Here is a 13,472-nt window from a genome sequence, read left to right as displayed (position 1 = left end):
CGTGTCACCGGACGTCGAGAATTCTCACAAAGCAGATGAATCCCCATGTTTCCACAGCCTAGATATCCGTTTTCATGCGGAGATATATTTTATGTGTAAACCCTAGCCGTCTCTATATGATGAATTGACTTTTCTTTACGCCCATAATTGTTTTTATATAGGCTAGTTCTAGGGTTTAACGTCTTTGGCATATTTAATGGGCCCGCGGGTCATCTAGCATTCCTTATGGGTGGACCCGATCCAATAATACTTTCCAATAATATTATTGTCTTAGGCTCTCACACCTCAGTAGATAACTTTTGGGTGTGGTTCTCCTAAGGTTTTATCACGAGTCAAGATAAGTACCTCAACACTTCTGTTCACTTTGCCCGGTGACCAAATAGGTATATTTTACTCCTCTCGTCCAAATTTATGTGGCACAGTACGGATTTTGAGAGTCAAAAAGTTTAATTTTGGCCGTTAATTTTTGGCACAGAATTTTAAGTTTTTTGAAATACTTGGAAACTACTTAAAAAGTAATATAAGTCACAATAATTGATAATTCAAAATATTTAAAAGATATATGAAAAAATTACAGTGAAAGAAAGATTTATTTGAATCTTGAAATCCGAAAGGTGCCACGTAAATTAGGACGGAAAGAGTATCTTCTTTTCTCTATATGTGTCCCCAATTCCCTAACCCTTGTGAAATAGTGAAAGTTTGCTCCAGTGGAGTTTTCTTTAGATATTTATAGGAAATCATGCTGGCTGACTGTTTTGGCTTTTCTAAACTAGAATTCCCACGACAAATTGACATTGTAGGACATGGGCGTCTAACAGTCGAAAATTTGGCGCATAAGGTGTTCGACAAATTAGACATTGTAGGAATTTGAACTATATGGTGAAGTTTGAGTAACCACGCAACGGCTCGTTGGTAGTCACTTAGGCTCAAGTGTGGTGTAGTAGCTAGGGGCAGATTTATAGGGTATATTATGGTGCACGTGAATCTATGATCTCTCTGCGAAATTAGGTATTTTATGTGCATGTTGTTTGTTATTTAGTATAATATTATCTGCTGGCACCCATGCTATAAAAAAGATGAATGATGTACTTGGTTGAATGTTGTATTATTTACTTAGAGGAATAGGAATAAATTCTTAATGTTGTATTATTTACTTACAGGAATAGGAATAAATTCTTACTCAATATATTTTTTTCCTTCTACTTTTTAATGGTACACCTATATTCTAGAAATTTTAAATCCGCTTATGTCTGTAGCATTAAGTCTGAGTTTTGTCATGTGGTTCACTGGCCTCTATTACAGTAGAGTGAGGGCAAGGTAAAATTAATAAATACTATGATGATTCGTCAAAATTCAGGAATATATTTGTGTGTAAAAGTTGTTTTCAAGATATTTTTTGGCCAATCATGGCCTCAGAATTACTACTACTACAAAATAAGATATCCATCCAACCAATGACTATCTACATTAATTAGTGTAAGTCCTATTCCAAGTCAACTTGCAGTCAACTTCATCATCCTCCTTTTTTCTACATTACATTCTGCCAAAAATTCATTTCATTTCATTTCAAAAACGGTATAATAATTGTCCTCTTTACTTCCCTTCACTCTTCTCCACCATGGCAAATCTTCACTCATTTTTCATCTTTTCCCTTATATTTCTTCCTTATTCCATATCCTCATCACCTAATTACACCTTCCCTCGAAAAATACTTCATCAACTGTGGTTCACATTCCTCAGTACCAGTCTCCGGCACCACCACTTTTTCCAGCGACATGTTATCTGACTCGGGCTACAGTCGCTCTGTTAACAATCCCGCGTTATCTGGACTCTATGGAACTGCCAGAATATTCAGTAAATTTTCTTGTTATGAACTCTCAACAGAGGAAAATGGTGTTTACATGGTACGACTTCATTTCTTTCCTTTTTCTAATCTTTTTGATGCCAAATTCGATGTTTTGGCTTCGGGCTTCTTGATTTTGTCGAATTATAGTGTCCCAAAAAACGTAACTTACCCTGTCATCAAAGAGTTTCTGCTCCCTGTAAATGGTCCTAATTTGAAAATCGACTTTAGACCTTCTCAAGAATCGTCTTTCGCGTTTGTTAACGCCATAGAAGCGTTTGTTACTCCTCAAGATTTCATTCCTGAATCTGCTATTTATGTCACTCCTCAAGGAAATAGCAATAATGCTAAAAAGGATTTGTCCTTGAGTGCATTAACTGTAATTCATAGGATTAATGTTGGTGGTCAAAATATTACCCCTGAAAATGATACCATGAGAAGAAATTGGGTGCCTGATGATGATTACTTGTCTATCAAAGGATCAGCAAAGAACCGTCCAATCTATAGTGCTATGCCTAAATATGATCTGGAAGGAGGATCCACTAAATTTGATGCTCCTCCTTTTGTTTATAAAACTCTCAAAGAAATGAATAGAGATGGTAAGACACAACGTAACAACTTCTTTAACATAACTTGGCTTTTTGTAGTAAATAAGGATGCTACATTTTTTGTACGCCTACACTTCTGTGACTTTGTTAGTGAAAGCCGGAATAGTACAGTTTTCAATGCCTATATATATGGTCTATTTGGTCAGCTAATTAGACCATTTGATATTCCACAATTGGCAGCTCCTTTTCATGTTGATTTTGTAGTCCGTTCAGATGGTTCTGGTGTTATGAATATCTCAGTTGGCCCTCGGAGTGATTCAGTTGATCAAAATGCTTTTCTGAACGGGGTGGAAATCATGGAGCTGATTAACGCAAAGGGAAACGGACAAGCCAAGAATCGTTTGTTGATAATCATTGGTTCTACTGTTGGTGGTGTGGTTCTCGCCTTTGTTTCTGTAGTGGTTATCTTGTTTTGTTTGAAATCAAGAAAACCGAAACCTGTTGAGAGTGTTGATGGCCCGATGGTGAATGTTTATGCAGGAAGTAGTACAATTGGTAGTAGCACTAATCCTGAAACGAACCTTGGGTTAAAGATACCTTTTGCTGAGATTTTGTATGCTACCAAGTCCTTTGATCCCAAATTTATGATTGGTGAGGGTGGTTTTGGAAAAGTTTACAAAGGAACTTTACACAATGGTGTTAAAGTGGCTGTGAAAAGAAGCGAGCCAGGAAATGGCCAGGGTATTATGGAATTCCAAACTGAGATAACGCTCTTGTCCAAAATTCGTCATCAGCATCTCGTTTCATTGATTGGTTACTGTGATGAACGAAACGAGATGATACTTGTTTATGAGTTCATGGAGAAGGGAACTTTGAGAGAGCATTTGTATAGTTCAAAGGAAGATGTTAGTAAATCATCTTCACGGTCAGAATTATCGTGGGATCAAAGGCTACAAATTTGTATAGGTGCAGCTAAGGGCTTACACTACCTTCACACCGGTTTAAGTGAGCCAATTATTCACAGGGACATTAAGTCCACAAACATCCTTCTTGATGAATTTTATGTTGCCAAAGTTGCTGATTTTGGTCTCTCCAAATCAGGTCCCATTGATCAAACACATATGGTTACTGATGTTAAAGGTAGCTTCGGTTATCTTGATCCCGAGTACGTGAATACCATGCAGCTCACTCAAAAATCTGATGTCTATTCTTTTGGAGTTGTACTTCTTGAAGTGCTTTGTGCTAGACCAGCTGTAGACAACCTGCTTCCGAGAAATCAAATGAACTTGGCGGAATGGGGACTTTCTTGGATGAAAAAAAACCAGCTAGAAAAGATAATTGACCCATTGCTTGCAGGTAAGGGTATCAAATGGGCAAGTTGGGTTGAATTTGGGCCAAAAGTTACTTGGACTGAAATAAGTTAGGCTAAAATGGGTTATAAAATGAGTCATAACCTGTGTTACTCGGACTCTTCAAAAATGGACATGGATGCGTGTCGGATCCTCCAAAAGTAGTACATTTTTGAAGGATCCGACATGGGTGAGGCATCATTTTTGGAGAGTCCGAGCAACATAGGTCATAACCCAACCTGCCCAACTCTTATTAAGTTTTAACACTATAATTTTAGATACCTAATAAACTAATTTTTCTTTATTATGATTATATGTAACATACTTCCTCCGTCGCAATTTATGTGACACTTTTCGCTTATCGAGTTTCAAAATATGTGAACTTTGACCAACATTTTAAAATATATATTTTCATTACGTTGACATGAGATGAATTGCAACTTATAGTATTTTTCATATAATTTTTGAATATATAAATATTGATTTTAAATATCGAGTTGATCTAATCCAATTTGGCTTCAAAAATTAGCCAAATTGACTCTCTATAAGGGAAAAGTGTCATGTAAATTGGGACAAAGGGAGTATCAGATATAAAATTTGTCTTTTTGAAAATATTTTGACAAAGTTTCTCTTGCATCAATTTGGGTTACATCAGCCCAATTTTTAGACGGTTTAAAATGGGTTTGGCTAAACTGGGCTGAGCTAAATTATGAGCGGGCCAATGACCTGCTCAAATGTGGACGGGTTGGGGGAGTCATGTTTTCATCGGCTAATTCTTCCATTCCTACTTGCAGGTAAAATTAACCCAACTTCTTTGAGGAAATTCGGGGAAACAGCAGAGAAGTGCCTGCGAGAAGATGGCAGTGATAGGCCTAGTATGGCGGATGTGTTGTGGGACTTGAACTATGCACTATCGCTTCAACACCCTGGGAAGCCCCAAGAATTTCACGAAGATAGTACCAACACCGACGTTTCGTGGCAGATGGCATTGCCCGGTATTCATCGATTACCTTCTATAGATGTAAGCACAAGTTGTGTCAGTGCCAGTGAGAGTGAGGTTTTTTCACAATTGAAAATCGATGAAGCCAGATGATTTTAATTTGGCCTAGCTTTTGTTAGGATGCATTAATATGTACTTCTGTGTTCTTTTACTTCCTTCTGTCTTATGCAATTGTATATCATGTATCAAAACAGTGCTGCAACTATATTCACGGTTCATTTTCTGCATTGGATAACAGGCAAATGCCTCTAACAATGCATCTGTATTAATAGAATATAATGTTCATAAAGTCTGATGTCTATCCTCCCATAGTGTCTGGTTTTAGTTTTTGTTAAAGATTTTTAAAGAGCACTCATTAGACTCAACTAATGTTTCAATTGTCAACAATTCTTTTTTATGTGAATTTTGAATAACCGATTCATATTGTAGTTGAAATATTAACTACTAATACAACAACAGACCCAGTGAAATCCCACCAATTGAATCTGGGGAATATTCAACTACTAATATGAAATGAAAAAAATATTACTCCATAATACAAACTCATGAAATAAGTAGTAATTCCCTCTGTCCCAATTTATGTTATACACTTTTTCTTTTTAGTCTATCCAAAAAGAAAAAAAAAACACACATTTTTATACTTAGAAATAATTTAACTTGACGCTTCTCCTTTTACCCTTAATGAAATAATTTTGAGTCACACAAATATCTATGACTTGTAATAGACCACAAGTTTCAAAAGTCTTCTTTTCTTTCTTAAAATTGTACCTAGTCTAACTATATCACATAAATTGAGACGAAGGGAGTATTATTTTTGAAATATTGTAATCAGTAACAAACTTCCATGTTCCTTATAAAAAGTTAAAGATGTGAAATTATCTACCAACACCTTTTTGGGGCCTACAGTTTGGTATTTAAGTGGAGAGGGTGGGCGTTCGCTTTTCGGTTTTTTTCAAAGTTCGAGTTTTTGGACAGATGAATTTCAATCATAAAAAAAACAAGTGATGTCTTAGGTTTTTTGAGTTCATTAGTTGTGGTTTTTTTAGCAATTACAAATCTCTCCATTTATTTCCATTTTTTTAAAAGAATGAAGAACATAATGTTTAGTATTACACTATAAGAAACCATAGATCATCCACACATACAAATAATATCTTCTATATACAAAATATAATGTATTATACAACGTATAATAAAATCATACAAAGTATATAAAATTTTATATAGTGTATAATCAAATTATGTGAGTTATATCTAATTTATTATAATAGGTGAAAAAAATTATATGAATATTATTCTATGTATATTTTTATTATACTATATATAATAAAAATTATCAAATTATTAGTATCCTTGTATTCAATAAGAAATTTTAAATTTTAATATTTTTTTGGAACAATGAAAGAAGTTGAGAATAAGGAGGAAGTGAGGTAAGAAAAAAGGTTTGGAAAAAAATTTTCCCTCATTAAATTAAATAGTTTTTGTATAAAAGCTTTCTCATCAACAAATTTTTATTTCTCTATATACAATTTGATTTACTATAAAACATTTAACTTGATGTCAATGTTTAATAACATTCATTTAGTTCCTAAATTGATATTAGTTACTTATGTTTTTTGTCAAAAATATTGGATTGATTCATACAAAATCAAAAACAAAAAAAAAAAGTTATTTTACGTTGCATATTTTTAACTATGAATCTCCTACCGCGAAATTGTTATTAAAAGAAATTTCGAAATTTGGTAAATCATGCTCACCCATTTATTTTTTCACACTTAAATACGATGCGTTTGTATATGAGAGGTTTGAAAACCATTGTAACCATACAATGTCTTAGGTTGAGTCATTAGTTGTGGTTTAATAGATTAGATCAAGTTTCTATCATCTCATTATTATATGAATTTATTTAAAAAATTTAAGGCCTTTTTATATTTGGCAACAACTTAATTTTATTGTTAGCAAATGATTTTTTTTGTTGCCAAAGAATTTAATTTTATTGTCATAGTATTGATTATTGTTGCGAAAAGTATTTTTGGCAATTAAAGAAAAAAAAAGTTGTTGCACGTTATTGCAATAACAGCCGTTGGGAAAAGTTTCATGCAACAAAATATATTTTTTTGGTGCCAAAAATATTTTTTGTAACAATAATCAATCTATGACAATAAAAAAAAATTGTTGCCAAATATAGTTTTTCTTGTAGTGTTAGTGGGAGAAGATTACAAAGATTTAATACTTCCAAATTACACCTTGTTTTAAAAAATCATACCTCACGCAGCATGTGATTTTAGTTAGTAGAATAAAATATTTAGCTAGGTCTTGGTCCCAAAATGAAGTCTTTTATAGCACAAGCTAAGGGAGATATGATCCATTATAGACCTCCAAATGAACGATACTAAAGAATGGTCGACAAGAGACAAGATATTATTTTTCCAATTCCTACGTAGGCTAAGTCGTCGTCAACCTGTCAAAGATATAGGGCTGCTGTACAGTTTTCAAACTTTCAAAGGCATGAATTAAAACATGGCTTTTATATCTTTTTTTTCTTCTATTTTTGTTTTCATCTGGATGGCGACATTTATTCTGACCCAATTAATTTGAAGTCAAGTAATTTCTTAAGTCAGTCGTAAAAAATGAGAAGTACCTCTTTGACAAGGGATTTTTATTGACACGGCTCGAAAACCTCTAATTAAAGATAAAGAAATCATTACTTAAAGCGCCATTTTGTTGCTGGTTAGAGAGTTATTTATGTGTTAAAACTTAACACTATCAAAATTTTATATATTGTTTGATTGCAAAAATAGGAAAAAGTAATTTCCACATAGAATCTAACATAAGTTATACTACAACGTTTGGTTGCTTTTCCTCTTTTCAACATAAAAGATAACATTTCTAAAACAATTTTTGATACATGTATTCCTTTTTTGCATAACTAATACTTATATAAATTATGAGAATAACTAATACATGAATAACTAAATCTTACATAATTAATTCATGCATTTTAATACCCGTATAGCTAATTCATGTTTTACTTATTACCTACATAACTCTAACCAAAGAACTAAACGACCACCCTTACAATTTTAACTTCTATTCTCCATCCATCTCATCATTGCGTAGGAATTTAACCTTTATAAATTGATTGTGTATGTAAAATAAATTCACCATGAGGTCACCTAAAATATGACACAAATAATTACCTATAAAAATGAAAAAGATAATCTGAAAAATAAGACAAAGTACTTGCTAGACTATATTGAAATACATTGATACTGTTAGAAATTCTTAAATTATAGCATATATAAATAAAATTAACCCCATAGCATATATTCAAACCTACCAGGTCCGAGGTGGTTGGGGCGTTATTCGGTAGTTACACATGGAAACGATTGACTAAAACCTGAAAATCTCCAATATATAAATCCTTGGCCCCCAAATTCCAATTAGCATTCGAAGGTTAATTAACTAATCAGTCTTAACTAGTAGCAGTTGAGTACAAGGTTTTTCTATAAATACAGCAAACATAGAAAATATAGAAATTCCATACGTTGGTTCTGCCCAAATTAGACTCTCCAGTCCACATTCTACAACATTTCTAAGCTGAACAATAATGACATTTTTTTTTTTGTTCAAAATTAAGAAACTACCTGACAATTTCCTACATTTGATAAATCAATTCATCTAGCATCACTATACTCACGTTGAATTTGAATAACAATTAGCCACCTATAGTGGTCAAAACCTAGCCCACTCGTTAACTAGTATAAATTGGCATATGAATCAACACAACAAGAAATCATACAAGTACCAAACAAACTCAACTAGCAAGACAATTTAGTTTCTTTTGAGGGTTCGTCGTGGTTCATTATTGTACTAATATCCATCTCCTAAAACTACGAGTTTTCAGCCAGAGGGGTTTACTGCACAAAAAACACCATTTAATCTTTGTAATCTCCATCATGGCGAGATTTTTGAACCTCATTTTGCTTCTTCTTTTGGTTACTTCGATTAATTTTTTGGCTTCTAAAGCACGTCCTCTCAATATCTTGAAGATTCACGACTCTGACTTTGGTTTTGGCTCTGGCAATGTGGCAACTTTTGATCAGTTAACCTTGGGATCTATTAAGGATGGGCCTAGTCCTGGTGTTGGCCATAAGTTTACAAACAGAGTACAAACACTTGGAGGAATTAAGGATTGTGTCCAAGCCCTGGAGCAGGACACTAAGTTGTCACTGGCAATCATCAATAGTGGCATGAACTACTATAGTGTAATATTTGGCATGCCTTAAATTTTTATTAATATTGATTTGTTTCATTCTTTGCATATATAATGTTTTATTCTCTTTAAGCTAGGCAGATCTAGAATTTGGAGTATACAGGATTCTGAATTTGAAATTTATACATATGAAATTTATTATGTACACATATTTAGTAAATTTTTCAATAGATTTGGAGCAAAGTTATTGGATCATGCCAAATTCGTACTTTCCATGCTAGCTACCCTAGCCCTGGCTACCTGTACGGCTGTACCAACTATTAATGCTAACTAGTAAAATAGCCCACGCTTCGCGCGCGCGATGTCCTGGGAAAGATACAATTGCTTTATTAAAGAAAATGCTTTAATTCATATCTCATCTTAAACATACTAATTCTCACAAAAAGACTACTTAAATAATTATTAGCATGCATATATTGGAAGCTAAACTTTGCAGAATGAAATACAAAATTTATTAGCAACAAAGTCATTAGGAAGACCAGCTACTCATACCTTTGTCAGATGAATTTTAGAACTTTTAACTATGTTGAAATTTTATTTTTATTTTTTTGAATTTTTGGGTCAAATTATGTTGAAATCTTATTCTTAAAGGATGTGGAAGCTAAACTTTGCAGAATGAAATACAAAATTTATTAGCAACACGGTCATTAGGAAGACCAGCTACTCATACCTTTGTCAGATGAATTTTAGAACTTTTAAATATGTTGAAATTTTATTTTTTTTTTTTTGAATTTTTGGGTCAAATTATGTTGAAATCTTATTCTTAAAGGATGTGGAAGCATACCAAAATTTATTAGCAACATGAATTTAAAACTTTTAAATATGTTGAAATTTTATTTTTATATTTTTGAATTTTTGGGTCAAATTGTGTTGAAATCGTATTCTTAAAGGATGTATATTTTGTATTTGAAATTAAAAAAAATTAAGAATTTAAAAATAATTAAATTATTTAGAAATATGAACATAACTAAAACAACATCAAAATAACCAAGTCTATCAATTTATAAGTCCTTCCCAATTTCAACCACAAGCCATGCATGCGATATCACATGTATATATAGAACAATGAGGAAAATCAAAAAAGAGAAAAATGATAAATAGCTTATTACTTGTAGTTGTTTGTTAGCATGTTCTAAATTTAAAATGCGAAAATGGATGTGCTAACTCATTAACAAATTAAGTGATACCAAAATGATGTACTATTTGTCCATAAAATTCCAAAGCTAATTTAAGTTTACCAGTTCTTTAATAATTATTTTCCAGTCCTTGAATAATTATATCCGTAATTACTATTAACTCCAAAAGCATTTTACCCATTTATATTGATTTAGACCAATTTGATAGGAACAATGAAAAAATAAGTGTTCCTTGCAACTTGCATCATACGTAAAATAACAGTTACAAAAAGTGATACCATAACTACATATTTTATATTATTTTAATATAGGAGCATAAAAATGAGAAACTATACTGCGTAGAGACAAGCCAAACTAATTAATTACCTTATCCTTCATAGACAGCTCCAGAAACTTCGAGTGATCGCTTCATCTTCTATTCACTTTATCTCCTGAATTACATAATCGAGGAAAATCAGATAAAGGAGAGAAATGGCCAAAATTAGGGGTCAAATACAAACTTTTGTACCGGAGCAACAAAAAAAGGATGATCCGTTAAAATCCAAGCTTAGCTACTGTAAATTAATTAATCGGCAGTTTATCGAAATGAGAAAATTATATTCTTATATATATATATATATATGTATGTATATATATAAAAGAGAAGAAGAGGATACAATGCGTTTTAAAAGGCAAAAGGCGTCCGTTCGCATTGCAAGCAATAATCAAGAAAAGGGCTAAAATTTCATAACAGATTCAACCATGCATTAATACTCATAATCATTGTATTTAATTTGTTATTTATTCAGAAGAAAAGTTGAATAATGGTTCAAGAAGAAAAACACTTACAATTTTGTGCTGAGGAGAGGACGAAAGATGATGAACACAGACATTAATATAAATTAATTACCGTTCCTCTCTCTTTGTGTGTATTCTCTCTTGGAAATAAATAGTCTTCCCAAATTCCATATTGAAGTCACGAAAGAGCACAAATAGGAAAAACCCATAAGTAACCGTCATTCTGTGGAACTCAACCGTTTTCTTTTTCAGTTTCTAAACATTAATAGCCAAAATGAATTAAAACATATAAAAAAGATTGAGAAGTAGGGTAAATTGTCAAAAATATGAGAAAAGGGATAAATAGAAATGCTAGGTGTGATATCGACATTTTAGGTATAGAGAGATGTGCCTAAAAGAGTGCAATTAAAGTTTTGCTTTCATATATTGAAAATATATTTATATGAAATTTCTATTTCCCATTGAAATTTCAATAGGTATATGATTGTTGTTGTACACTTATACTAACACAAATTATACTTCTTTAATTAAAATATATATATAGATATAGTGTGTGTGTGTGTATATATATATATATATATATATATTATATATAGCAAGTTAAAAGGTTCCTTAGTATCGTTTTATACTAAGATTGTATAATGCAACCACAGGTGATATATCATTATATAGCTACTTTACATTTGGCCGTTTAGTGCCTTAATTTTTCAATTCGTGAATGATGACTTCAAAAATGAAAAAGAAATTTGATAGACCAAACCCATAACATAAACCATGCGTATGATTGAGTGATAATTAAGATAAAAGTGCATGATAGTATTTTCACTAAAGAATTGGACTTTCGCCGCATAATCAAATATATTCACGTCATTGGATAAGTGACAAATCTGAAAAATAAACAGTTAGAAAACGTGTTAATAATGTTATATTAACAATAATAAATAAAGCTGTTAGCTTGAAAAATTGTTTTAGATAAGTATCGGAAAATGATTGATTATAATCATTTCCTACATCCGCAACATTTATGTGCATATTATTTGATCGGACAATTATCTCTCTTTGTCCGTCAAAGGTGAATTTATGTGCATATTATTTGATCGGACATAAATTTTAGTCTATAAACACTATTGTGAATCTTTTTTGACTATGCAATTTTATTTTAAAAATATGACTATATAGATACGATATATTTATTTTAAAAATATGACTATATAGAAGATATATTTTTAAAATTTTCCAAATTTTAAAATTTTAAAACCCGCTGCAAGCTATCTTACTTTCTTTCTTTCTCTTTTTCCAATTCAGAAGATATCTAAGACTGCACCAATCTGAATTTAGTCGGGTTCTAATGTGAGTGCCAAACACCAGATGGGAAAAAAAAAAAAAAAGTTCTCGTAGCTACGCAATTGTTTTTTCTTTTGTTTTTTATCTAAGCAGAGGTTACATTCACAATATTCATGAATGAGTTACCCCCTCCGTCCCATATTACTCGTTCATTTCTTTTTTACACACCCCTTAAGAAATCATAAATAAATATTATATTATCCTTAACTTTCTCTAGTAAATTACATTCTAATCAATATTGGTTACTTTAAAAAATAATTAATGTTAAGGACAAAATAGAAAAAAATTAATTAATTCTATCTTGATTTTGTAAATTGACAAGCACTCCCTCCGTTCACTTTTAGTTGTCCACTATTGACTTTGCACACCCCTTAAAAAATTTATGTATCTATATAATATAAAGCTAGTTATAAACAAGGTGATGTGGCATCTCTCTATGGCCTAGAACACCATTTATCTTTTTTCTCATTTTCTTTTTTCTCATTTTAAAATTAATGTGTTATATATTAAAAAGCAAAAACATCACTCTCTTAATTCTATTAATTACACTTTTTAATTGTCTTAATTGCACCTTTTCTTCTTCCTCTATAACAGTTTGTACACCTTAACCGTTGGTGCAATGTGGGATGCCTAATAATTGTTCATCTTAAACCACATTAAAAGCATTGTAGTAAGGATATATAAGTGGCACTGTCCCTTTTTCTATCTTTCATGTTCAACATGTGTTTCCCCAAGGCCCTTCCCTAGCACAACATAATCCTATGGGATCTCTTTTGTGAGTTGAAGGCATGATATCAAAATTTGTTATTTTCCATGTTGTTTTCTTTAATCCCTTTTTCAGCTTTGCAGTTATTTTGTCATTTAAGTTGTACTTTTATACAAGTTCTAGAGAATTGTTTGATCAATTCAATACAAGGTTTCTACGGAGAGTTTATGTATATATTTAATTTGTCTTTGGTTCATTGTAGCTATATATTCTATCATCATGTCATTATTTTTTCAGAAAAACCGTATTTGTTATGTTGCAGCAAGTTAAAAGGAAAGTGCATCAATTGGCTAAAGAAGATTTAGAAAGTACAGAGCAATATAGATTAAATCAAGTACCACTGCATGACCGAGTTCTTGTATGTTTCAAGAGGAGATAGACTAGATAGACTGCTTATATCAAACCACTCATTATGAATATGTCAAATATATCT

General features: G+C 31.9%; 1 pseudogene; it reads left to right on the top strand.

Annotated features, from left to right (window-relative positions):
• Positions 1-1,491: 1,491 nt before the first annotated feature.
• On the top strand, positions 1,492-5,029 carry LOC132038651 (probable receptor-like protein kinase At5g24010; annotated as a pseudogene).
• Positions 5,030-13,472: the final 8,443 nt, after the last annotated feature.

The sequence above is a fragment of the Lycium ferocissimum genome, chromosome 11 (assembly GCF_029784015.1).
Source record: "Lycium ferocissimum isolate CSIRO_LF1 chromosome 11, AGI_CSIRO_Lferr_CH_V1, whole genome shotgun sequence".
Lineage (NCBI taxonomy): Eukaryota > Viridiplantae > Streptophyta > Magnoliopsida > Solanales > Solanaceae > Lycium > Lycium ferocissimum.
This window is presented reverse-complemented; position numbering and strand designations above follow the sequence as displayed.